Source organism: Macrobrachium nipponense, chromosome 6 (genome assembly GCF_015104395.2).
Source record: "Macrobrachium nipponense isolate FS-2020 chromosome 6, ASM1510439v2, whole genome shotgun sequence".
NCBI lineage: Eukaryota > Metazoa > Arthropoda > Malacostraca > Decapoda > Palaemonidae > Macrobrachium > Macrobrachium nipponense.
In genome coordinates this window covers 16,601,722-16,627,926 of record NC_061108.1, presented here as the reverse complement: position 1 = coordinate 16,627,926, position 26,205 = coordinate 16,601,722, and the positions used below count along the sequence as shown (strand labels likewise).

General features: G+C 42.6%; 1 protein-coding gene and 1 pseudogene across 1 annotated transcript in view; one reads left to right on the top strand and one right to left on the bottom strand.

The window, feature by feature from the left end:
- Window positions 1-17,488, top strand: part of LOC135216201 (dnaJ homolog subfamily C member 16-like) — a 74,118-nt pseudogene extending 56,630 nt beyond the window's left edge.
- Window positions 1-26,205, bottom strand: part of LOC135216442 (dnaJ homolog subfamily C member 16-like) — a 301,782-nt gene that overhangs the window by 141,047 nt on the left and 134,530 nt on the right.

The following is a 26,205-nucleotide window of genomic DNA, read 5'->3' as shown; positions in this document are numbered from 1 at the left end:
TTTTAAAGCCGGTTTAGTTTGCCCCCTGTTGTTTTCAATTTGTTGTTTGGAATTCCCGGGTATGTGAACATGAAGCCTTCTCATGCTGCGAGACTTTCTGACTATCACAAGAAGCAGATAAACGCCCTCTTATTTTCTTCGACGGTTTCGATGTCGAAGTACTCATCGTGTAGTAAGTCGTAGGTGAAGAAACTCTTAAGGTACGGTTAATTCGTTACCTGTGCTTGGGAATTTCTCATATTCATATGGATTGCCTGTAATCCAAAGCTTTGAGGTATCTTGATGTGCTTTGGGAAGTAATTATGACTAATTGTGCTCCTTTCCCTGCGGGGAGAGGCGTGCATCGCCATCTTGTTTTCGTTCCAGATACGTGGGTAGAGAGGATGCAGGTGTGCGGTCGGCATTAGGCTTATCAGGAGAACCAACCCAAGAAGGACAGTTGGTTTGATGTATAAGGTCATGTTGCCACCCAGGATCCCACGTGATGGATGTCCCTTTTATCCTGACATGCACTACATGGCTGTCGGATGCGTCGCCATCTGTAAAGAAGCAGATAGGGCAACAAGGCAGCCTTTAATGTCAGGTTGCTATGACTACGAGAATAACATCAACAGCCTTGCACTTCTGGTAGAGTGCTGGCTTCGCATTCGAGTTGCTCAGTGACATCTAAACATGGCGACCGCCATGACGCTCCCTTCACAGCTGCGGCCTACATGAAGACTTGCTTCCATTTTCATTTAGAGGTACAAGAGTACTTTACAACTATGCTTTTGGATGGGAGGTTTTTAATGCACATTGTTTTTGAGATAAATTACAAACGTTAGGAGATATAAGACACATAATGGAAAAGACACAAGTCTTTCCTCTGTATCCTTCCGCTTAGGCGTCAAGCTTAGGTGACTGGCTTTGATGCCAGTGCGTTCTCCTGCCAATCCTGGCAAAAATAGGGACTTCGTAGCTGATCCTAGAGCCAAGAGGAGAAGTTTCTTCTCTATCTTCGAGCCAGGATTGTTACATCCCTATTATATGAAAGCACAAGAAGTAGTTGTAATTGTCGAACAAGTGAATGATGGAAAGTTAGTTTAGTGTGGCTGCTGCGAAGAGTTGGAAAAGGCTAGAATCAGGGACTTCGTGACTGATCCTCGTGCCAAGAGGAGAAGAATGCGTAAAAATTCTTCTTCATCTCGAGCTAGGACTATCACAGCCTACTGATTCTCGATTTACTTCGCTGCCTCCGGAACCTAATACGCTTTTTGACTCATTGGTGTACACAGTAATGAAGAATAAACAGGGTTCTAGAGGTGAAATAGCTAAGTAAGACAAAAAGAAAAGGCATGATTTGTCTTCTTCTTCATCTTCTTGTCTAGATGGTGTCATAGTTAAGTTCGATGGCATCACTGAGTGTACCAGTCAAGCGTTGGAGGATATGGGATTTCGTGACTGATCCTCGGGACAAACTAATTTGTATTTTTCATACCTTACAAACCTGAGGTCTTAACATACAAAGGCCACCTCTAACCACCCCTCAACAACTAACCTGGGTTGGAAGAATAACTAACGGGGTCACGAGTTAATGAGGGGTATGTGGGTGGCCCCACATGTCTCGTGACCAAGCACCAGATGCCAGTAGTCCCTTGCGTACACAATTATTTTAAACTTTACCAGTTTCCAGCTGGCGCTGAGTATTTATCCTAATGTTAAGACCTCAGGTTTGTTAGTTATGAAAAATATAATTGTTCCGATACGTAATACAAACCATCGGTCCTTTAACAATAGGAAGTAGCTAGCGGCAGCTGGAACGGTCGTAAGCTTCGAACAAGGAGAGAACGGTAGTTAACTGCTTGTCCGACAGTCGCGCGCCGCACGACTGGGAGGTAAACAAATCACTTTTGCTTTCGGCCGCGGGTGTGAAGGACGTGTTCGTCATCGCTCTCTGCCCGCTTCATCGTCGTATGCTTTGTTTATATTGTGTTTTCTACTAATGGTTGGTTTTTGACTTGAAAATGAAACTGTAATGTACACAGTTTTCATTGTTAAAGGACCGATGGTTTGTATTACGTATCGGAACAAATGACAATTTGTCGAAAATTGTCATTTTTACCTAACTATACAAACCTGAGGTCCTTTACATATAGTCCCTCCTCATGCACCCCTCACTCTGCGTATTTTGCATGGGCCAAAAGCAAAGTGATTTGTTTACCTCCCAGTCGCGCTTACCGTTCTCCCCTTGTTCGAAGCTTACGACCGTTCCAGCTGCCGCTAGCTACTTCCTATTGTTAAAGGACCTCAGTTTGTATAGTTAGGAAAAATGCAATTTTCGACAAATTGTCATATTAGTTACAAATTTGTCATTTTTAATTAATGATACACCAGAATAGACAATACCAATGCTGCTAGATAATAATTGATATTAAGAGTGAGGTTTTCAGAATATTTAAGTTTTTACAGTAAAATATTTTTTGTTCATGAAACTTACCTGTCAGATATATATATAGCTGTATTTTCTGAAGTCCGACAGAATTTTAAAAACCTCCGGCACACGCAGTGGTCGGCCAGGTGGTTAGTACCCATTCCTGCCGCTGGGAGGCGGGTATCAGGAACCATTCCTGTTTTCATATTCATAATTTTTCTGTCGCCGGTACTGGAAACACCTGTTTTCAGTACCTCCGTCTTAGGATTTTGGAAACTTCATTGCCGCTAAGTATCCTGATTGTCTTTTGATTTATTTACTTGGATTTGTGGCTAGGCATACGCTATCTTAAATTGATTTGAATTTGATTCATTTTTGCATAAGATATCTGAATCTAGTTAGGCTAGTTTCAGAGGGTGTTGTCTGCAAAGATAGGGTGTGGCTACCGAAAGCTTTGGTAGATCCGCCCTTGTATGCGCGATGGGTTTGGGTATTGCTTCTTTGTGGAGACTTTGTCTAATTCCGTAATAAAGAAGTGATTCATATGTACGCAATTAATCAGTAAACAAAAGTCAGGGTAGTGAACCTGCTAATCTACCTGTAGACTTCTTTTTGCCTAACCCTGTATTATGGCCTACGGGCTATGAATATGTCTGCGAAGGTGCTCGCTCTCCTTCATTGTTTGTGAAGAGTGCTACTTCTGTAAATTATACACCCTGTAGTGTTGCCTTTGGGACCCTAAAACAGTGTCTAGAGGGTATTGCCCTTTCTCTGATACTCTCTCGATTCGTAACTTAGAATCGAAAGTGCTTGCTTTAGAGAGCAAAAGTGAAGTGGCTAAGTGCAGTGACAGTGCCCCTTGTGTAGTGGAGGGTGCGTCAGATCGGCCTTATTTCGCCTCTAGGCCGGGACCTCTGCTTGACTCCCAGGAACAGGGAGAGAGCATGTCAAAAGCCGAAGGAGGGTAACGAGGAACCCCACTGATCTGACGTGCCTTCGGCAGACCTGAAGATACTCCCAGGCTGCCAAAGTGCGTGCGTGTGCACGAATCCTGAAGGATTGCTTCTCGTCCTCCGAAGCGTCCTCCCCGCGCAGGGGTTGGAGCTTTCGGAAGGACTCGTGCCCTCTAAATAGCAGCTTTATAGAGATGGACGCTTCACTTTTATCTCTCTCTCTCTCTCTCGTCATGCGTTTCAGTGAGAAGTAAATAAGAGGCGAACGTCGCCTGAACATGTGTACGTCTTTCCACCGAGAAATACGAAAAAGAAGTCGTAGTAGCAGAACGCTTTTGAGCGCTGACGTCCAAGCTTTGTTCTGTGAGAATAAGAAGGCGTTCCCTTGCCCTCGTATTCTTACACTATCACCCTTCTCCGAGACTGCTTCGTGCAGTCGAATTTTTCTCCGAGATGTATCTCGCTCTTCCCTGAAGGCAGTTTCTCTCGCTTGTTTTGACGCCTGTCAGGAGCGTGACGCTTTTCTGCACGCTTCTTTGGACGCTCGGCTTGGACGGGATGCTCGGATGGACGCCAGGCGCCGCGCGGGTGCACGCAAACGAGCACGGGTGCACGCCAAACGCGCGCGGGTGCACGCCGAGCGCGCGCCAGTGGACGCCGGAGCGCGCGCCAGTGGACGCCGAGCGCGCGCCAGTGGACGCCGAGCGCAGCGCCAGTGGACCCGAGGCCGCGCCAGTGGACGCCGAGCGCGCCAGTGGACGCCGAGCGCGCCCCAGTGGACCGCCGCCGGAGCGTCGCCCCAGTTGGGACGCCCCGAGCGCGCCCCCAGTGGACGCCGAGCGCGCCCCAGTGGACGCCGAGCGCGCCCCAGTGGGACGCCGGAGCCGCGCGCCCCAGTGGACGCCGAGCGCGCCCCATGGACGCCGAGCGCAGCGCCAGAGTACCCGAGGATGGCGAAAAAAAAAAAACCAGAGCGTGCACCAGCGCACGCCAGGTGGTGCCGCCTGGCTGAACGTTTCTGTTGAACTCTTCAAGCTCTTGTTTCAGATTTGGGCCTAAAGAATTTTTACCTCTACCTTCGGTGATACCTTCTACCTCACCTGCAAAGAATGTGAAGTAAGCAGTGCTTCGGAGGAAGCTTAAAGTGAACAGGCAACTTCGTCCTCGAAACCCAGCAAGACATCGGGTTCGTGAATTCAAGAGGTCTGTCAATTAATATTGCTTTTCGCAAAGGTGGATGGAGTTAAGGAAAGCTCAAGGGAAGATCTCGTTTGCTCTACCGCAGTCAAGACTTTGTGATAAGGCAGTTACGGGTTATGTAAAAGCTCGACGTCCTGCACGTCATGACGCTCGACTACGTTCGGTAGGATTCTTGCAAAAGCACTCGTCAAGAGGACACTCTTCAGGAAAGCGCAAGACAGGACTTCCTTTGCCATACTGCCAATAAATTTAAGTTGCAAGCTTTTTAGTCCATCTGAAAGGGCTTTTCAGATGATAGATTTTGTTAGTTCCTAAGTTCGGGACTACGCTGCCGAAGTTGAACATCGGGGTCCTACCTGCCGAAAGCCCAGTCTCTTATCAGGATTCTTGCCCCTTCCTCGATTGATACGGGAATGGGAAAAATAATATGCTCGACTTCCTGGATTACGTTTTGTCAATTCAGGGACTTTCCCCCATTGACAATATACTATCGTTTTGTTAAGTAAGTGGGTATCCCCTCATTGACAAAATATCTCTTTGTCCCGTAAATGGGTTAGTTCTCATTGACAAACATCTCAATAACTTTATATTGCATAAGCGGATAAGCTCTCTTTGGACAAGATTCGGAAGAGACCCTCATTCATCAATCGCAGACTCGTACAAGTAATAGACTTGTAGACTACGTCAATGAATGCTTATGTCCCAATAACATAAGAAGCTTGAGCTATCCGCTTCGATTCTCTAAGATTTGTTCAATAAACTTGCCTGTCAGATATGTAGTAGCTGTGTTTCCGAATTCAGCTATAGATATGTCTGCCAGGTAAGTATGAACAAACTTTTATTGTATCATAACAATTTCATATTTTGCCTTGCGTTATTTTACTATTGGTTGGGTTCAAGTCATATACGCTTGCTGTAGTTACCTCTTCGGATGACAACCGAGAGGTCTATTGTCTCTTTTATTTTAAGGGCATTTAATCGTTACTCCCTGCAGCCTACCAGGAGTTTCCAATTTTTCTTTTACCGTTGTATGATAGTGTTATGACGACACAAAACGCACTTATATATTTAGCGCCTTCTGTTTTTGCTTTAAATTATACCAGCTTGAGAGTCTTTCTGCTCAAACAAAAATAACGGACCTATTTCTTCGTAGAATAGAGTAGCTGGCAACCCACGCATAACGGTAAGAGACGACAAATGTAAGCTGCTGCTGTCACTGTCTGCTCCAGTCCAACCGAGCCAGTCCCAGCTCGTATCGCTGTCATGCGCGGTAGGTTACGTCTCTCTCTCCTGCGGGATTGACTGACTAACTGTATCTCTGCCCTACAATCACGGACTTTAGCCTAAGATTGAGGGGATTTCTTACATGAATGAATAAACATTGCATTCGTTTTGTTTTTGCACCTTACTATGTTTCAACAGAGATATCTGTTAATCCTTTCGGTGCTCGTTACCGCACGGTATAGGACTACGAGTCTACCTCAATATTGCACTATTATAGCTCTCCTGCTTAGGCAAAGCGCAGCCTTATTAGGGAAGTAAAGCTACTCGGGGAGGGAATGGATGAGCTTGCTGGGGACCATTTCCTTCCTGAAGAAGTTTGTTTCCCAGAATAGACTGCAATTCAGACCTCTACAGTTTTTTCCTAATGGGAAACTGAAATTTTATTCAAGATCTAGGAATGATTCTGAACATCTCTCAGTGCGTCAAGTATCACCTGAGGTGATAGAAAGAAGGTGCCAGACAGTTAGGATTAGAGGTTCAGACGGTTCCTGGATCATAATCTGAAAGAAGTAGAAGCAATTCGGTCGTCCCTCGAGTCCTCGAAACAAGTTTTGGAACCAGTGGTTCCAGATCAACTCTGATATTCCACAGCTCTCTCATATCTGAAGAAGTATCTTCTCTCGGTCCCTGTTCGAGTTTACGAGAAAGAGCCTATTATAACAACAGGCTTAGAGTGTAAACGATCCTCTAGAGGGTCGTTACAGGATTGCAAAAGTCCGTACGAATCATCTCGATCGACGGCAGCAACTACTGACTTCCGAGTGGAATCTTTCTTTAGAAGTATGTTGAGAGTTGTGGAGACTTTAGGGATGTCCTTTCATTCATCTCTTCGCTATATTGAGGACGAAGAGGCTTCTTCTCTGCTCCCTTATTCTCGATCAGGGATCGGTACCATTAAACGCCATCCTATGATATTGAACGGGGATGGATGTTTAGTCTCTTTTCCCCTTTTTCAAACGCTTAGGAAATGTAATAAGATGATTTATGACGTCACAGGGAGCGACAATGACGCTGATCGCCCCATGTTGGCCTTCAGGATCCTGGATTCACAGAGGTCACGTCCTTCCTAGTTCACTTTCCAAGGACTTTTCCGAGAGAGTCGGTCTACTCTAACTCGAAAGGTACCTATAACCTCTCCGCTCTGAGTCTGACTACGTTCAGACTATCGAGATGTTGACAGGAATAAGATTACCGTCTTCCCTTTCCGTCTGAAGAATGGGATAAGCTGGCAGTCACAACTATTAAAGAATACGCAAGTATGTTGTTGACGGCCTTTGGGCTCAGAGATTTGCTTCTGTCAAACAACAAAGCCCTTCTCGATCTTTGAGTTCTGTGGGATCTCGAAACTCGCTCACCATCTACTTTTTGTCTCGCCTGTTTTCACGGAGTCAGACACTTGTGCGAGATCAGGCGACATATAGTAGACCTGAGTTTCTTGTTTTTGATGAAGTCGGTTGCGTTTATACACCCCCGATGATCGTGTAACATGAGACAAGGTTGGATTGTCAGGCATTCGTCCTTCGGGACTGAATCGCCTCTTTGCTCCCCGCTCCTTTCTCCTGGCACCAGAAGCTCGAGTCAGGAGTTGCTCAGGAGTTGATTCGCTGACGACGTTGGGTTGCGTTGATACACCCCCCAAGGTTTGCTTAGATTGAATCGCCCAGGCAGTCCAGACACTCATCCTTCAGCGAAGAATAGTGCCTTATGGTCTTCAGGGTACAGCCTTGCTGTCCTTGATTCGTCTGACTGGTCAAAAACTGGTCGGTCACCTGACTTTAGTACAGACGGACTGACTGTGCATGTCCAGATCGAAGCTTTCAATTTGGAACTTAGACGTAGTCTGAAGTTCTTGAGGTCAAAGCATTCGAACCTCTCCTACCTGGCAACTTCTTGCATGTGATCAGGAAGGCCTTCTTCTAACCACCCTAGATACGACAAAGAGGGTTAGTGAGATTTTAAGCCATTGTCACAAGTTTTGGCTTTAGAGAACACAAGGCTATGTGCTCTCTAAGCCTTCCGTTGTGGCCTAAGAATGGAAACCCTTCTTATCCTGTGGGCAGGAGCTTGGAATCAAGGATGGCACAAGTTAGTGGGCAGGAGCCAGAGAGAGTCCTGTGCCCTGTCGGGTCTCTCAAGTTTTATCTACATAAAACTCAAGAAAGTCGAAGTCATTCGGGCAATCTGCAGTGGTTCGGAAAAAGAACCAGACTTGCCCATATCGAAGAACACCCTGGCTTTAGTGTTAAGGAGTTCTTGCAAAAAATACTCCTTTCAAAAAATACTCCTTCATGGTGTTTGCACAAAGATTTGAAATCTTTTGATCTGAATGCTCACGCGGTGAGGGCGCGGCCTCGGAAGCATTTCAACAGAGCATGGCACTCAGCAACATCCTGAGTACCATGTTTTAGCGAAGCAACTCTGTGTTCACTTCACACTCCCTGCGAGATGTGAAGATGGCATATGAGATCTGCTGCTCGCTAGGGCCATACGTGTCTGCAGACACAATCTTGGGGGCAAGAAGTACCACTCATCCTATCCTGTAGAAAATGGTTAGGAAGAGCTCTTAATTTAGTTGTTGAGTGGAATCGCCGACAACGGCGACTTCTAACTCTTAGCCTTAGTTAACACACCTTACAACTTTGGCTAGGTGGTCAGGTGGTAATATATATTTATATATATATATTATTTTACTTCTTAGCCCTCATGGTACGGTCAATATGGTCTAGTCACGTCGTGGTCTCGCCCCTGTTGACAGATCATCTGGAGTGCACCAGCTATATAGGTCTCTACCTCGCTGGCAACTCTAGTAGCACAAGCAGATTTACGTGGCAATAACCACGAAGCCAGCTATGCTAACAGGTGGAACCAAGATGTAAATCATCTGCATGCATTTGTTTCCCAAAATCCTTCTATTCTGTCCTTTCCCACCTCCAACGGTGGGATTCAGCTATATATATATCTGACAGGTAAGTTTCATGAACAAAATGATATTGTTATGATACAATAAAGTTGGTTCATACTTACCTGGCAGATATATATAATCAAGTGCCCACCCACCTCCCCTCAGGGGACAGTGGAAATAAAAATTATGATAGAAACGGGAATGGATCCTGATACCCGCCTCCCAGCGGCGGGAATGGGTACTAACCACCTGGCCGACCACTGCGTGTGCCGGAGGTTTTTAAAATTCTGTCGGACTTCAGAAATACAGCTATTTATATATCTGCCAGGTAAGTATGAACAAACTTTATTGTATCATAACAATATCATTTTTACACAAATCCATCAATCATAAAATGCTTTACTCGATGTGAAATGACCCCAGTACACTCACTTGAAGAGTTGAAAAAAGGAAGACCTACAGTGCTTGTGCAGACTGACACCACAAACCACAAGATGATGCAATCTTCTTATTTCTTAGTGTCAGCCTCCATCTAGAAGACTGGGTGAGGGAGGAAGCCCCAGAAAATTTTGATAAATGGTTTTTTAGAATAATGATATTTTAATATTAATTTTTCTTATAAATCCATTTGTTGAAAGGTGCCTGAGTTGCAGTTTAGGAAGGAGGGTGCAGCGAGAAATCTAGTCGCGAATAGACAGTAGATAGAGTTAGCAACAGTATCCAGAATCATGGAAAGTAAATAATTGATTGCAATAGGAGACTCTACTCAAACAGCACCCTCCCAGTAAAGAAGGGGGTTATTTTTGTCAATGCACCTCATGTGGTGCACTGTAGGCAATACCAGAGGGTGTTGACATCCTCCCTTCGGCCCCAAGCTGCATCCACATTTTAGCCTTTAGTTTACCTACATCCCTGCTTCCTTAATTCAGTCTTGCTGTCCAACTCCACTAAAACTTAGTCTTAGTGCGACTGTAGGGTTTTCTTCCATTTCCAATGTTAGAGCCTTGTATGTCATTTCCTTCATTTACTGGATCTCTCTTTTGCTGTACTAGTCCCTCTCTTCACTGTCTTTAGCACAGAGTAGCTTAAATGGTCTGAGTGCTTGGTTTGACAGCCCAAATTTCATAAAATCAAGTAAAAAACAGTAAATTCTTTAAGGGAAAAAGTGGTGTAAATGTGGCTGTTTCATGTAAAAGTATTAGGATGAATAACTTGGATCCCACTTAACTGGTAGTATGTGGCCCACTGCAATGATTTGTCTCAACGGAAAATGTTGAGATTTATGGATCACATCTTGCAAAAGTATTTTAGTAATGCCAAGTGCCAGATATAAAAATAGCAGAGAGATCCAGTTCACCTGTAAATGCCAGGGAGGAAGAGAATGTTCAAACCATGGGGGCCTCGATCTCAAGTTGTGAGAGGTCCTCCTACAAAATATATAAGTAATCCAGGAGAGAGAGAGAAAAAAAAAGTGATCTGGCATCTCATGTACTAATAGAATGAACGAGAGAAGGCAAGGTAGAAGACTTTTCACAGGGAACAGGACTGTCCTGTGGAGAGAATAAAAAAAGGAATCCAAGAGATAGCTTTAGCAAAGAGCTTTTAGTTGACTCAACAATGGCCAAAAGCTGGACATGATGTACTTTACCTAAAAGGCCAAAGAGCTTGCTGAAATGTAAAATGGCAAAAATGAAGGTCATGGAACACAGGACATCACTAGTATATGAATGGAGAAAAATGATTGGGCAAGGAAATATAAAAAGAATGAATGGTACAACAAAGTGATTTGGAAAGCACTACATTAATCCAGGGAAGTAGATGTCTTGACCGTTAGTGATGCACTGGAGCTCTCTCATCTTGCAGTGTGGGTCATTTCTTCCTTCAACTCTTCAAGTGGTGTTGTAGTGTCCACATCTTGTAAAGTAATGCCATGTATGATTAATGGGCTCATAAGAATAACTGTCTAGTGAGGAGTAGCAGAAAGAGTGTTTTGTACGTTTTATTATTTTTTTTCTTTGTTACTTTAGGTACGGGTGCTAATCTTTGGACGTTTGGATATCATTCGCCTCCGATACTTGACTGTTGGATGGGAGTTCAGAGAAAGAGCTGTGATTGGGTAAGTTTTGGGCATTAATTGTCAGTAGAAGTATTTGTGATCATATTAAGTGAAGAATGTGGACACATCAGTTATAAAAAGTGGGGGGAATCTTGGCTCGGCCAACGCAAAATCAGAAGAATTTACTTCTGGTGATAGAAATTCATTTCTCAATATAGTGTGGTTCAGATCCCACAATAAGCTGTAGGTCCCGTTGCTAGGTAAACAATTAGTTCCTAGCCCTAGGAGAGCTGTTAATCAGCTCAGTGGTCTGGTAAAACTTAAGATATACATAACTTTATTAAACTTCAGTATTTGTGGAATAGGCTATTGTTTGTATTGGCAAGTAAATATAGTAGAAATTATACCGTCACATATTTTGGCTTTGCATGGAGTCGAGGAGTGCCTAATAAAAATTTGTAAGTAGGAAGATAATGGGAAATTAATATTTTGTAGTGTGAGGATTCTAAAAATGTTAAATCAAGACCAGTGGAAGGCAGTAACACTTTTTATATAAAGAAAAGATGAAGAACTTCAGTCCAATATAGGGGACAAGTTCAGAAAGATGTGGTACATTACCTTTAGCCATAAATTTTCCTGAATGGTCTATCATTGGGACAACTTTTAGTTCCAAGGAAATGTCATCAGGTTGTAGATAGCAACTCCCAAGATATTTAAACCTGTTCATCCACAGTATCTGTCATGTCTTGGAAAAGACAAGTTGATAAATCTCCGTTCAGACATGGTGTTTTGGTTTAATTTGCTACAACAAAAGCTGTTTGGACTTTTTTTTTATATATTAACACAACATTAGTGACATGTAACATAACATTAGTTACATGGATCAGTATTTTGAAGTTTTAGATATGAATTCTTATAGAAATATGATAATCAAGAAACTGTTGAGGACATCAGAGTTGTGTACTGCATGCTTGTTTCATTAATCTTTTCATATGAAGGATGGAATTCTGATATTATTGTCATAGGTAGATATAAGCCATTGCAGGTTTTGTGGGTTGCAGTTTATGGCAATGCTTTCTCCCTTGCCTTTGCTTTAGAACAAAACTAATTTGCTTTTGTTAAAAGTGGGGTCAGTTTTCAACTAAAATTAGAATTCTTGATTGTTTTGAGTCTTTCAGCATAGTAGTTTATAAGTCTAGTTTAGTAAAAATTTTTCTCTTTGTACTAGTATTGACTGTAGATGTTCAGTCATTTGAACAATAAGGTTAACTTGGTGTTTGAGAAGCAATTGACTGAGTAGACCATCTCAATTTATGAAAATTTTTTTGTTAGAAAGGCTAGGGGTTTAGATAAAGGCCTCATATTAGTTTACTCATTTTATGTAGCTGACCGTTTCTTGATTTAGCCATTGGATTGTAGTTCTTTGTTTTATAAGGGCAGTGGTGTATTACCTTATTTCCATCTGAAAGATAAATAATTGTTAAAGATAGTTCTGAAAGTATTCTTCATCTTCTTTACCTCCAGTGTCAAATCATGTACAGCACAATAGGCCTATTAATAAAAATTTGTTATGCATGTAACTTATAGTTCAGATTGTGATTTCATTTTCATAGTTCAGTACACTAATTGTTTTCCTTGTCTCACATCTAGGTATGTACAAATGGATCGAGCAGATACTGACAGCATTCGCACACGTTATAGTGTGTCAAATAAGGTTGATACACTTCTTGTTTTCCATGAAGACCTGCATACTCCTGTTGCATCTGTGGCTATGACAGATTTACCTTTATGCTACAATGAAGGATATTATTGAAGGAAACAAGTTCCTAGTCCTTCCACGTCTTTCTTCTCAGGTATGTTTATTTCCAGAAACATGTAGTGGTTGTAGTTACGTAATATTGGCTCCAGGGTATGTAAATTCATTTATGATAGTTTGGGTACTTTATGAATATATTTACAAAAAGTAAATCATAATTTTCAGATACTAGTTGAAAGTTTTCCGAGAATAATTGACTTGTACAGTGTGTTATTGTGGAAGCTCTGTGAATGTTTACTCATTTTATTTGCTTCGGTAATTTTGTCTTATTTATGACCGGATTTAGAGGTTTTGTCATAATAGTGACTAAAAAGGAAGGAAAAATTGAAATGAGAAAGTGCCCATGTGGTCATTGTGGGAAAGTTGTGGTGGAATGAACTCTGCAATGTGTAGACTGTAACAGATTGTGTCACAAGAGTGCTCAGGATTACAAAATATACTATAGCATATGGAAGAGATTGTTGATGCCTGAAATGCATTACAAGAGTGAATTGGGAAAAGAAGGGAGTTGAGAACCTTGCAGTGACAGGTGCTCAGATCTTACTAGAGGTAGAGCATTTCTTCTGTGTTTGGAGCACAATGAACTATGAAGCAGGATTTGAGAGAACAATAAGAAAGAGAGCAGCTGCAATATGAATGAAATGGATAGAGATAGCTAGACTGTTAGTAAATAAAAATATCTCATAGAGCAGCTGCAGTATAAATGAAATGGATAGAGGTAGCTAGACTGCTAGTAAATTAAAATATCGCATAAATAGAGAGTAAAGACTTTGGTGAGTATATAAGGCTATTACTACGCATAGAGAAGAAACACAGGCAATAATGAGGAAAATGGAGAGATTTTGGAAAATTGTGGCCAATGAATGTTGAGATTCATAACTGAAGTATCTTACGTTTTGGTCGGCCTTGAGATCCCAAATACGTAAAGGAAAAATATTAGAGCCTTAGATAACTATAAAAAGGATTGAATTGGTTATTTTTACTTTAGAAGGTCGCCATTAAAAACCAGCTAATTACTTTACATTACATTTATTTACAAGGGCCATTGAATGGCCTGGGATAAGGCCAGGCAACTTGGCCGCATGTGGACCAACTCCTATCTCTCGAAAGGGGAGAGCGGGCAAAATCAATTTTACCTCAAGGCTGGTTTCCAAAATTGATCATAGGTATTTTGCGTTAAGGAAGCACTTGCGAGTGATGAGACATGAACGTGACTCAGCAAAGATCTGGAAAAGTTCCCAGATTAGACACAAAATAAAATAAGGACTTCTTGCACTATTTTTCAGCTGCATGGGCAGTCACTTTTAATTAACACACACTGGGGAGGAACTCTTAGTGTTTACATGAAATATTCAGCGAAGACTTAGTCTTGAACAGGTCACGGGTAGCACGTGGCCCGTTGATGACAAAGGAATTTCAATAGAGAAGTGATAAAAAAATGGAGGTTTGAACTGGAAATAGCAAGATTCGTCTTGGAGGAACAGGGCTGGTTGGATTTTGCACTTTCAAGACATACCTTTAATTTAATCCTTTGAGGCTTGAACATGTGTCGTGATGTATGAAGGGTGGCTCCAACCAACTTAGACGACCCAAAGGCTGACTTCCAGTCAGGGAGAGCAACACGTCTGTCCTACAGGAGCAGCTAGCTTGGACTGAGAGCAGATGAGGTTGTTTTCAAATGGCCTGGATTTCACACACAGCCTCCGGCATTGTCTGAAAGATGTGAAAACACAACCAGCAAATTTGGGGGAAAGGAGGTCTTAGGCTAGGAATCCCTAAAGCCCACATCAAAGCCTATCTAATCCTGTGACCTGCCTTTATTACCCTAAACTTGAGCCTATAGTTAACGGCTTATTTTCTCCCCCGCTGCTAATGGAAATGCCTATCTCTGGCCTGCCCTCGTGTTTCCTGCCTAAAGTCAGCTGATTAGGCGAGAAATGGCTGCTCTTCTAGCAGTTGAATACTTTACATAAATGCTGGGTAGATGAGGGGATAAAAAACGTAATAAGTATTGTAGGGAGATTGTGTTATGATTGGGGAGTTGGTGGGAGATATGGTATCAAGAGGCTGGAAAAAAACTTATCTCAAAGGTTGAGATGGTTTGAACATGGGTTGTGAAAGCTTGAGAAAACATTATGGTTATAAAAGCAGTAAATATGGAAGTAGAAGGACAAAGATTGCAGTGCACTTTGCCATTTCTTCCCTGTCTTTGTCTAGTGAGGGATGGTCTCTACAATCTGCAGAGAACCATTGATTCCAGAGGCAGTGACACCAGACTGTTCCTCTGATCAGGCATTGGAAGAACCAGCAACAAGGAATGACATCTCTTATTGATTGATTGATTATGAATGAAATTTGGGCTTGAGGACCAAGTGCCAGAACCTATTGGGAATATCAGCTCCCTTATTTCTTATTGGCTGAGGCATGTCGTCCTGAAATCATAACTGGAATGCATCAGATTGTAAAATGGAACAAATGGGAGTGCTAGTTCATAAAATCATGTGGTTGTAATTTGTTTTGAATGTTGGTATATCATGTGGTGATTCATCTTTAATACATTATATTTGAGTTATCCCTCATAAGTAGTTGGTTACATATTCTTTGAGGCTTGTAATAGTGTTGGGCCAAGTTCTGCCTTTGGGGAAAATAGAGGTTCTTTATTTTCCATTTCTTTATAGCTTCAGCCTTATTTGTTTGGTAAAACTAGAGACTTGGTTACTGGCTTCTTTATATCACATGAATAGTGTGTGTAATTTTATACTAGCTTAAAGGGACTTACCAAATATATAAGTACCTTGCTTAACATATTTATTTATCCATAATTATGAACACCCTGTAGAGGGGTAATGCCAACAGTACACTGTGTGAGGTGCACTGATGGCATTAGTCTACACATTACAGAGCTCACTCCCACAACTATCCCACAATGACCACATGGCCACTTTCCTCATTTCAATTTTTTGTTCCTTTTTATGGATACTTAAGGTTAGTTTATGCAGCATTTCTTCAGCCCTAGCTACAACTCTTTTCACTCCTTTTACTCTACCTTCATTCATATTCTCTCTCACATCTTACTTTTCACCCTCTCCTAACAGTTGTTTCATAGTGCAACTACGAGGCTTTCTTCCTGTCACACCTTTAAAACCTTTACAGTACTATTCTTAATTTCCCTTTCAGTGCTGAGTGATCTCATAGGTCCTGGATCTCAACCTCTGGCTTAAATTGTGTTCCATTTTATTCCTTGATTATGAAGAACCCATTTCTGGCTCATAACATTCCCAAAGTGCTCTCTTGATCTATAGGCATATGCAAAACAATCTTGAGCCACTGTGCAATGTAGCCTTCCACTTGAATTACAATTTGGACACTCATATAAGTAATTGATAGGTTGTGATGAAAGAAACAGATTTTAAAATGCAAACCTAGTTTTCTATAAATCCATCAGCCTTCTCCCACCAACCAGTCTGTCAGTCTGATCAAACTACATAAAAAGGGAAGAAAGTAATTGATGTGTATCTTTTGGTTCAGGTTGTGATTGGTTAGTGAGACCCTTCTTGTATGTGTTTTACAAAAGACTGGAGACTGAGGACATTCAAGATCATTCATGTGGCATCTTAAATGATTGATGGATTTAATGGAAAAAATTTGATATAATTAATGTGGCATCTTGAATGATGATGGATTTATGTGAAAAAAAGAATATATAATTTTTTCAATTTTACTCAGGAAGGCATTCATAGATGTCATGCTGAATTGTCTTTTTCTTTTGTTGAATATGTTATTACAGTATATAGCAGTGTAAATCACATTTAGGTCATCTAATGCAATATGAATGTTTTTCAGAATGTTTTTTGATGCCTTGTGTCCTGTTGAATCAGTTCGATCTCGTCGTCGCCGATTATGTGTGTTTTAGTAACTCAAGATGATCCTGCCCATGACCCAAGCCGTGCAGCACTTCGTGAATATGCTAGTCTTGATCAGGCACGAGAAAGGGATCGTGTTCGTTATGCTTACCTTTTCCGAGAGAAACAAGTTGAATTCATGAATGCGTTGACTGCAGGTTTGTAGAGCATTTTATTTCATGTACCTTATGTTCAGTGTTAAAAAGTTGGTCATGATGATTCTCCAAAACATAGTTGTTCAGTAACACTGGTTTTGAGTGTGCAATTAAATGGATTTGGTCATTTTTATAGATTTGAATTTGCATGGTAGTTACTATTACAACAGTGAGGATGTATGTATAAAAACTGCAGTTTATACTTTTGGTAGTAACTTAACATTCTGTACATAGTAATAAGGGCTGTGTCATGGTACATTTAGGAATCAAATGATTTGAGCCTAGTCCAGTCTGCTTGTGGTTGACTAGAAGAATTTTGGCATTAGGTTGCATTTGGAAGTCATGTTACAGGTACCAGAGTAATTGTTATAATGCAGAGCTATCAGTTTGGACTGAAAAAATTGTGAATATCTTTTCTACAAATTGTGCTTTTTCATATACGAAACAAACCTTCAGTCTTAATACTAGGATAAATCTTCTAGCACCAGCTGAAAAACCAATAACATTAATAAAGAATTGTGTATGCAAGGAACTATGGGGTTTGTGCTCGATCACGAGGTCTGTGGGATCTCCCACAATGCCTTCGGCATCTCGTGATCACATCAGTTACTTTCTTACTGCCTTTAAGAGAGGACACATTTGCTCTCTGTCATTTTAAAGCTGGTTAAGTTTGCCTGCTCTTTTCTTTCGCTGTTTCAGTGTGTAATTCCTGTGGGTTTGTACGGGTATCTGGATATCATGGATCATTTTACCAACCCGTACAGGGTTTCTTCAGGATCTCGCAGGAAACATGAGATGCCTGGGTATTAGTGGGTTTCCTTGTTCGAGATTTTTAACATCAGTGTCCATGAATCCACACCCAATGTGCAGTAGGTGCAGAGAAAATGTATGTACAGTTACTAATCCTTGTTTTGTATATCGTTTTTGGTCGGTGGAACAATGGAAAAAGTTTTATGAGAAGGGTCAGTACAGAGAAAGGAGACACTGCCATCTTTAGATGGCGAAACACTATCTTCTGTTTTGCCTAATCGTGATGCTGATCCATGTGTTTCTCCACCTTTACTAAATGCTTTCCATACCCCGTCGGGTTCATCCAATGATTCGTTTTTGGATCTGTCAGGAGGTGTTTTGGGAGGTTTTTGTACCCAATTATTGCTCCCTCTTCATGGGAACACCCAGGACTACTAAGCAGATGAGCTCATTCTGTTTCCTGCCCAAACATCGGGTAACACCAAGTGTTGATGATAGCTGTGTTCTTAATTTTGCTGGTCAGAGACTGGATTTTTTGTGGATGTTATTGCCAATTTTGGGTAGAAACCTACATCTCTCAGGACAGTATTTTATTATTTTGTTATGATGGTTCAATTTTATCATTTTCGACAATAGCAAATTTGCCATCAAATAGTTTAATCACTGGTAGCACAGTCTTTTAACATTTAACTTACCCCTGTTTATAACTTCTGGGACAGTCTTGACTCCTGAATTTTTGTCCTGAACTTCCAGTAGTGGAACGTTAGCATTAATGCCAAGCAGAACAATAGTGCCAGTGTTCAGTAGTGCCATTAGTGTCCATTATTGCTTGAGCATCCAGTTGCGTCCTAGCTTCTATTAGCACCCTAGTGCCCTATCACCAGCTCTCGGGCATCTGGTCTAGTCTTCTCCTTCCTCTGATGCTTAGATGGACTTTGTCCTCCTGGTTGAAGATCGGGTCAATATTTCGAAGGTATTTTTTCTTGACTGACATCAGGAGCAGGGGTTAAAAAGATAGGATTCTCTCAAGCATTCCCAGAGTTGACGGGAGGAATACCCAGTCACTTTCACCCCTCTTTCTTCACCTTCAGCTGTCTGCCAAGAGAATCACAGCTACTTCAGGCCAGCTTCTGTCATGTACCATGGTTTTTCAGTATCGGCAAGATTGATGACTAGTCAGTGATCTTCGTGCTTACTCGAGGATTCTAGTTTGTTTGGTTACAGAGATGAACTGTACAGACCAGTTGTCCATTTTCCTGGGCATTTGAGGTAGTTCCTGGATATGTAGGATACTTCGTTTTTTATTGAGGATACTTCATTTTTATGTTGACATACAACCCAAGAAGATATTTCAGACCTGTGTTGTGAGACAGTTTGTCAGTGAGGGAGTTTAGATTTCATCAGTGGCACAAGCCCCTTCTTGAGCTTTCATTCTGCGTTTCTTTTGTTGTCTTCTGGACATGAACTCCACCCTGTCCCACAAGACCAACAGGGACGAGGATTCATTCTGGGTTCTACTGATTTTCCTCAATCCTGGAATTGCAGTTGGAGCTACGGTGGGATCTGTCCGAATTCAGTCTTTTGGAAGAAGTCGCTCAACAGGAGACTAGTCTTAGACTGCTTCTCGCTTCTCGTTCTAGTTGAGGGCCCTGTGAGCCCGCTCGAGGAACCAGGAATTTTTCGGGACATGTTCCTGAGAGAATGGAACCTTCATACATATGCCAGAGAGATGGAACACTTTTGCTTAAGGCTTCATTTCTTCTCAACCCTGGCTGTTGTCTCTTCCAAGACCGCAATCATTGTTTTCACAATAGCAGTCACTACCAGCGGCAGCAAATGATTATTCAAATCCTTTCTATTTCTACTGGATTTTCTGTTGGATGAACTGAACTGTCAAAAACTTGCTCTTTCTCCTGAGTAGATCTTGGATCCCATGATCTGTCAGTTGGGCAGACTGACCTCTCTGCTTCCTTGAAGAATCTTCTAGAATGGATGACAGACACCATACCTGCAAGAAGGTCCCAACCTTGGATTCTACTCTCATCCACTGTCTGAAGGGTCAAGGAAGGGCTAGACTTTTTTCAGGCTAATTGGAACGCTATGACGTTCCTAGCACCCTTGTTCTGATTTGCATTTTATGGCTCCCGAATCACTATGATTGATTGGTGGACTCTCCCAGAATCATTCCACTTTTTGTATCTTCTCGAACAACCTCACTCCAAGAGACACCAGAAAGGTGGTACACTTTTATGCTGACAAGCTTTGTGCTGCTTGGGAGTTATTCAGGAGGAAGGTTTTTTTTTTTTCAGAGGTCCACCAAGAGGCATTTGAGAGATGCAGACGGGGGTATCAAGCTATGTTTGATTCAGTAATGTGGTTTGTTCATTTACCCTGGAATTTACCAAGAACGATCACCCTTCCATGACCTGGACATGTCAAGTGGGGAACAGTGCATTGGGCCCAGGAATACACTTTAGGCCAAACTTTTACCTCGCCTGACTTACATATCGCCAGTTCTAGTTACAGAGCGCCTCAGTGGCGTGGTTGGTTTGGTGTTTGCTTCTCACCTCAGTGGTCGCGGGTTCGATTCTCGGCCTTTCCATTGAGGAGTGAGAGATGTGTACTTCTGGTGATAGAAGTTCTCTCGACGTGGTTTGGAAGTCACGTAAAGCCATTGGTCCCTTTGCTGAATAACCACTGGTTCCATGCAACGTAAAAACACCATACAAACAATCAAACAAGTTCTAGTTACAGCTGGGCGCCACCTTATCCGAAGTGGCTAGGGGTACCCAACATTTTTTCTAGTGATTAGCTTAGTGGGCGCCACCTCATCCGGATGCCAACTCTCCCCACATCCTTGGCTCTGGAGAAGAGTAGGAAGATCATGATGCAGTATGTATGAGTTTTCCTGATATTGCCTGAGCAGTAGTGGAAGCACATCGGCTCGTCATAACTCAGTGTTCTGTGGCAATATCCCTTGTGGCCTCCCATCTAAGGACATAAGACCTGCTTTCAGTGAAAGCTTAAACATCAGAACAACCTCTACCTCTAGCTTTTGGGCACTGTATGCTCCTGACATCTTTCTACAATCAGCCAACTGGAAGTGTAATCAATTTCACTTCTCACTTTTTTAAAAGGAGTTAAAACCGGTTATATTCTTAATGTACCCTGGCCATTGATTTTTAGTACTGGCATGCATTGCGGAAGAAGTATAGGATGTTCTCCTATTATCTATACACCTAGTGGTAAGATGCCGAGACCTGTGAGAGCCAGGGGTTACTATGTACTTGGAGCAGTGGTCTTTATTTCACTGCAGATGACAGTCTTACATGATTGTGTTTATAGTGGTACTGCGCCCCAGGCAAGGTCACTATGAATGCTTTACTAGCCATTGGATGACATCCTGGGCCACAAAACTCCCCTGATACTTTGGTAGCCCTTGGGACAACTCCCTCACTGCAAAGTTCCCACTTGAGTAGAGGCGTTGCATGGTTTTGCCATGCCGTTACAGGTTAAGTAGAGCACCAACCCTAGGGTATGGGCATTTATGAATGCTTTACTAGCCATTGGATTACATCCAATGCTGCAAAGGTCCTCTGTTACTTGGTCAGCCATCAGGATAATTCCTTCACTGCAAAGTTCCTATTTAAGTAGATGCTCTGCATGGCTTTACTGCCACACTGCTACAGGTTGAGTACCAACCAGAGACAGTTCTCTACTGCAGGCTCTCTTAGCTGACAAGAAACTACAAGCATTGTATTCAAATCTAGCACCCCTTTTTATTCCTATTTCAGTTCATTATATGACTTATGTTTTGAAGTAGATATGTCCATGTATCCCACCTATCACTGTTGGAATCAGCAATGTAATTACTGAGTAAGTTCCTTATGTAGAAGTGACATTTTTATAAATAAATTTTTATATATACTTACCCAGTAATTACGTGATCTCCACTCTGATGGACGTATGGTAGAAACAGAATGGGATTGTCTGCTTAGTAGTTTTGTGTGTTCCCGTTGGGGGGAATGAGTCACCTGCTTTGGACTGTAAAGATTTACCCACAAAATTTTGAATTCAAACTCCCATGCAAGAGGAAACTATAGCAATGTCATTACTGGCAAGTACATTTAAAACTTATTTTATTATGAAAATGTAATTTTTCATGATTAAGTTTAGAGTTTTTTTTTTTAGTTTATGTCCAAACATTTTAAAATTAAATGCAATTAATATTTTAATCTACAGGGCTTATAATTATGCTCACTTTGTTTCATGAAGAGATGGGATTCTTAGTAAAATATTTTACAAATAATGGTTACCCTACCAGTTTTATCTATAAACATAGTAGGCTATTTCTGGATAATATTTGCAGTCCTAAAGTGCCAGTTGCTACAGTTCCTAAACTAGTTTTACTGCACATTACCTTACATTGGCAAATGAATTAAGCAACTTGAGAGGGAATTGAAATAACATACTGTTTTGATAGTTTTTATCCATAGATTACTTTTAGATTAATTTTAGCAATTATTTCACAATAAAAAGTGAACTAAGTTTCAAAGATCGACTGCCTGATTCATTTCAGTCTGGCATTTTTACTATTATACTTGCCCCAACTGCCAAGTGATATGTTGGTATTCCCATAAAGACACTCAAAAGAAGACACTGTCAGAATGTGGGGATCAGTGTTAGGACAGGCAGAGACTCAGCAGTCAAGCAGCAGTTTTCAATCTGTGAACACTGCAGTAGATGTATTAAGGCAAGAATAAGTATAAGGGATTTTAAAATTGTAGATTCCTGCAGAAAATTGTCTTATTCAAGGACTGCTGAATCCTATATATTCACAAACTTGAGTCACAACTCAACCAAGATTTATTGGGCAATTTCTGGGCTCAGCCGTGTCGCTCCCGTGAAATGTGTCTGCTTTAGCACTATTTCTAGTAAAATATTGCTATTATACCAGAGAACTGCTAAATTGGACATGTCAGAAGCCTCTGACTCGCTCACCTATATAAAAGGTGTCCGTATAAAAACTGGGGCAAGTGTTAAACACTACCACAGCAACCCCTCCAATTAGCCTTTTCCTCATCAAAAGACCCTAAATACAGGGAGCCGACCCATAGGTCACACCTAGCTACCCCGTTGAAGGCGTCTGTGACGTCATACTTTTCGATAGCCTTATCGTGTTCGCACGCTCGAATATAGCTATCTGTTCTGTTATTTTTATTCTTGGTTATGGATCGTCAATCTACCTCTTCACCTAAGTTAAGTACTGGTTCCGCCCTTTTTCAATATTTAGGGAGTGAATTTGCCTTTCGTTTTGCCTTTATTTAGGGTTTTGTTAGGCGTCACTTTTAAGTAGCGGGCGGGCGGTGAGTCGCCTTTACGGCTTACCCTTGATTTGTACCGATTTCGAGTGGTCTTCCTCTCTGCTTGTAACATGTGATATTTCAGTACATATATTTATTTATTTCTTGGGTGGCAGTTTAAGTCGATCCTATTTTCGTTTGTGTTTTTGTTATTTTCATTATTTTCATGTTTTTCACGGGGGTCCTCATTCGAGCACGTTTCTTTGTTACGTGTTTTCGCCGTATATCCACCGTTATCCCTTTTATTTTTAATTTTGGTATATTTCATTCAAATATTTTTCCCTTTTTTCTTTTCGTCTGCCTGCCGTTTCTTATCGTTTTGTCAGTAAGCAATTAGGATTTCCCCTTTTGCGCCCACCGTTATCGGGTGGCCTTCATAGCGGTTTTATATTTTAAGAGGTTTTATTTTCATTTCCCCACCCCGTGTTAAAGCATGATTTTCTTTTAGCTTTAAGTAATTGATTTTATTTTGTCTATGTATTTGTTGGATGTTATGTCGGTTAGCCTACATAGGCTGTACCTGCGTTTTCCTCGTGATCTTTTTTCGCGGGGATACGCTGGTCACATGATCGTCACCCCATCAGTCCTCCCTTCCTCCCCCCTCATGTGGGGCCCCCAGTAATTGGGTGCTCCTCTCGCTCAGGTTGTCGCTGACAACCGTTCCCAATCAGCGGAGGGGGAGTGTAGAGGGTCCTCCATGGAACGCCTTAGGGTTGGGGTGGGTGTCTACTTCTCAGCCGACCTCCTCCGGAGTTGATGGTTGCTTTGCGTATTTAGCCTCGGTTTCCGTGGATTTGTTGCGCTTTGCTTCTTTTCAACTCTCGGAACTTACATCCATCCGCCTAAAACATTCCCTCTCCGCATAAGGCGGTTTTAGATTCGGCTTCTCCGGTAGTCGTTGAGGGATATGTTTACGGAAGTTACTCTTCCGAGGGCGGAGATATTATATTTGTTATTTTAATTTTCATTTTTTCTTTTCGTTTTGCCACGGAACTTGGGAGTTCATGTGGCCGTCCGGGATACTTCGTGCCTGACGGGTCCACGCTCCCTCCGTTCCACCCTGGTAATCCTTGGAGGGTGAAAACTTCGCTCCGTTTGTCAACGGGATGTTGACTGTAGAAGGTTGTGGTACACGTAGACTCGAGGATTTTGAGTTCTTCCCCAGAGGGTTACGGCCACCATTTATAGGTTGTTAGGCTTATGGAGGCAGCTCTGATTAGGGAGGATAAGGTCTCCAAGGGGACTGTTATCCTTTCTAGCAATCAGGCTCAGCAAGCATGGATACGGAGCCTAGAAGGGTGGAATTGCTCAAATACTAAGGTTACAGTATTTAAAAGCCCTTTCACGATGTTTACGACTGATGACGGGAACCCCTTACCTTTTACATCAAAGGTAGCAGGACTTACCCTTCAGGCAGTGACTCAGGAAGAGCCCCAGCTTAGCGAGACAGATCCCACATCATTGCTAAACTCCCAGGTAGGGAGGGTAGAAATTGTGGAAGTTTGCCGGCTACATTCTCGGTAGGCAAGCTTAAGCCAAACTGTGCAATCAACTTGTTTAGTGAGCGCCTCCCTAGGCTGTCAGACTCACTGATCCAAGCCGAATTTGATGCTAGGACACGTCTTGCAAGGTCTCTTAACTCCTTAGTGATGACGGAGACGGCGGCTCTGGAGTACGCTCATGAGCCGCTGTTGAAGGTCATTGCGGAGTTGTTACTTTTGAGCATGCAATGTGACTCGTACGACTTTGCAGTTACTAAGAGAAATTGCAGGAAGCATGTTCTATCCGAGGCTACGATCAGGCACGAACCCAACAAGCTTCTGGCTTCCTCAATCTGGGGTGCAGATCTCTTCCCAGCTTCGGCAGTAAACAAGGTTCAGAACGAGGCATCACGTTTTCATCAAAGCATCAGATTGCGTTGGGGCATTCCTTTCAAAAGGAAATTAAGAGTCTTCTTCCTCCAGTTTTAGGGCTAGGAAGAGGCAAAGAAGGTACCAACCTTTCCAAGTTCTGCAACAGCATCCTGTGCTACAAGTTGTACCAATTCAGCAAGTTCACCAGCCTTCGTCTTCTAAGGCTCAGCCTCAGCAACAGCATCAATTTGTCTTCCTTTCGCCTCGGCTAGCCAACAGGTTCCCCCACTGTATTCAGTGTCACCTGCTTTTAACCCGGTCTATGAGAATCGGGTATTTCAACCTTTTACCAAGGTTGCTAGGAGTGGCAGGGCTAGAGGCCCCTTTCGTCAGCATGGAGGAACCGGAGCCCAAGGGCGAGCTAGAGGTGCATGGTCAGGAAGAGGAACCCGACCCTCATCATCTCAATGAAGTTCCTCAGGTAGGAGGCAGGCTGTATCTCTTTCGACATCGTTGGGGGTTCAGCAGCTGGGCGGAAAGCATAGTATCCAGGGGCCTAGGCTGGAGTTGGATCAAGGGTCCTCCTACACCCATCACCTTCTATCAGCAACCAACGCAAGGGTTGATGGATTACTCCAGGGACCTTCTCCAGAAGGGAGCAGTCTCCAGGACAAGAACTTGAAGTTTCAGGGTCGACTATTCAGTGTCCCAAAGAAGGGGACCGACAAAAGGAGGGTGATCTTGTCCCGTTTAAACTTGTACATTCGTTGCGACAAGTTCTAAATGCTGACCATCTCTCAGGTACGGACCTTACTTCCCCGTGGGGGCGTCACCACCTCTATAGATCTTACAGACGCCTATTATCAGGTCCTGATAGCTCGGCATTTCCATCCATTCCTGGGCTTCAAACTAGGGAAAGAAGCCTATTCCTTCAGGTGATGCCCTTCGGGCTGAATATAGCCCCAAGGGTTTTCACGAAACTGGCGGAGGTAGTGGTGCAGGAGCTAAGGTCTCAGGGTTTATTAGTGGAGGCGTACCTAGACGACTGGCTAATCTGTAAGGTGGTCAAAGACAAGTATATGAAAGCCACGGACAAGGTCATATCTTTCCTGGAATATATAGGGTTCAAGATCAACAGGACCAAGTCCCGATTGGCCCCAGAATCCAAGTTCCAGTGGCTAGGTATCCATTGGGGCTTGGATTCACACAATCTTTCCATTCCATCAGGGAAGGGGAAGGAGACTGCCAAGGTAACAAGCCAATTCTTAAAATGCAAAAAGGCTTCGAGAAGAAATCAGGAGACGATCCTAGGCTCGCTCCAGTTTGCCTCAGTCACAGACGTTCTGTTGAAAGCCAAGCTCAAGGACATCAATCGAGTTTGGCGTTCAAAGGCCAATGCCAAGTGTCGTGACAAGTTCGGCCGGGTACCTATGATTCTCAGGAAACGTCTACGTCCATGGGCAATGGCCGAAAATCTAGCCAAAGAGTTACAGTTGCAGTTCCCTCCCCCGTCCCTACTGGTGCATACGGTCGCATCACTGACAGGTTGGAGAGGTTATTC